Source organism: Belonocnema kinseyi, chromosome 1, assembly GCF_010883055.1.
Source record: "Belonocnema kinseyi isolate 2016_QV_RU_SX_M_011 chromosome 1, B_treatae_v1, whole genome shotgun sequence".
In the NCBI taxonomy this organism is placed as follows: Eukaryota; Metazoa; Arthropoda; class Insecta; order Hymenoptera; family Cynipidae; genus Belonocnema; species Belonocnema kinseyi.
The window spans coordinates 32,642,564-32,644,826 of NC_046657.1; positions in this window are offsets into that span (position 1 = coordinate 32,642,564).

The window sequence follows — 2,263 nt, forward strand, 5'->3', positions numbered from 1 at the left end:
TACTAAAAAATGATAATGTATTTATCCATTTCTATATTTCGTCTTGCAGAATTAAGTTCACAAATGGAGATGGACCACGCCGACTCTTCTGTTAGCGAACTCTCTTACACTCAACCTTACTCGCATGTGTATGGTGGACCGGGACATGCTATTCCTTATCGACAATCATTTTCTTCTGATAGAAAATATTCTCCTCGTTATATTCCTCATGAAAAATATCCTATTTCTCGTTATTATCAAATTCAAAATGTTAGAACTCATGCACTTCGCCGGGTATCGTATGGAGAAGATATTGACCCCCTTTATAGTATAAGCCTGTCTGCTAGCGTACTAGTATCATCGGATAATTTGATCGTAGGAAAATTAAATTTCTATGGTGTTTTGTTAAGATTATATTATACGGTATTATATGGTCGCAACCCGGTTCAAGTAAACTCAAGAACAGGCGAGATTCACCCAATGTCTGAAACAGTAATAAGATGTTACCTTTTCACCGTGAGATTGAGTGAACATTTTACATTTCACTAAGCAAATTAATTAAATAGAAGAAGGTAAATTGAAATTTTAAAACAACGAAATAAAAATATTATGTGAAAATAAGTATATTTATTGAACACGATTCTATGACGAAATTGTTGTCGATCGCAGGCTCTGTCGCCTGTTCCTCTTAGGCGTCTTAGCGCAAGCGCAGTACGTCGACAATCCAAAGTTGGGATCAGTGCAGAGAGCCTCTGGTAGGCCAGAGTAGAGAAATTAGAGATGACTAGCGCATTGTGGGAGATACACCTTTCCTAGTCCCGCGAGCTCGAGCGTAATTACCTTTTCCGCAATTTAAAAATTAAATATAAAAACATATAATATGAAAACATACAGAATTTTATAAATACTAAATTCATGTTCCGCGTTTAAACAGTAATGCGTCAGAATGTTAGACTTGGATAAAGCTTGGAGAGACCGAAGAAAGAAAGTAGCAGGGGTTTTTGAAGTACGAGTGAGAGGGTGAGGAAAGAGAGAGAGAGAGAGAAATAAGGTGGAAGAATCTTTCTTCTACCTAGCTCACATCCAAGAATGAGACCACACTGTTGACAATTTCTGTTGGAAACTTCCAACACATGTATTAAAAGTTTATTTCCGAAACTTAAGGTAACTCTACAAGCCATAATGTTTTAGTTTCTAAATGCGGACGGATATTTCCACCCCTGTTGAAATGAAAAAGGAAATGAAAGGAAATGAAAGGAATTTACGGAAATCACGAAATTCGTGGAATTAACGGAACTCACGAAATTCATTGAATGCACGGTATTCAAGTAATTCAAAGAATCCGGCGAATTCACGTAATATACGGAATTCAAGGAATTGATGAAATTTAATGAATTCAACGAATTCATGGAAATCAGGAAATTTACGGAATTCAGGAAATGCAATAAATTCAGTAAATTCCGTGAATTCCACGAATTTGATAAATTTCGTGAATTTCTTCATTTCCATAAGTTCCACAAATTTTGTTAATTTCTTGAATCCCATTAATTACGCGAATTTCATAATTACCGTGAATTCCGCAAATCCCTTAAATTCCATAAATTCCTCAACTTTCGTAAGTTCCTTTAATTTCATGAATCACGCGAATGCCGTGACTTCCGCGAATCTAACGAATTCCGTAAATTTAATTAATTTCATGAATTCCGCGAATTCAATACATTCCGTAAATTTCGCTAATTCAATCAATTTTGTGGATTTCTTCATTTCACTGAATTCCGCGAATTCCGAAAATTCTTGAATGCCATGAATTCCATTAATTCCATGAATTTCTTGAATACCGCTAATTCCACACATTTCGCGAATTCTTTTATCTTAATGAATTCTACGAATTCCGTGAATTTCTTGAATACCATGAATTCCGTTAATTCCATTAATTTCGCGAATTTTATACATTTCGTGAATTCCTTTATTTGAATGAATCCCGCGAATTCCTTTATTTAAATGAATTCTGCGAATTCCGTGAATGCAATTAATTCCGTTAGTGCCATGAATTTCGTGAATTCCGCAGATTCCGTATATTTCGGAAATTCGTTCACTTCCACGAATTCCCCGAATTCCGTAAATTTGGTAAATGGCATTAGTTCCGTTAATTCCATGAATTTCTTAAATTCCTTGAATTCAATGAATCCCTTGAATTTGATGAATTTCGTGAATTCCAACGATTACGTGAATTCCTTTTGCACTGTTATCGTATTACAAACGCTCTTGTATTCAAGAAGTGTTG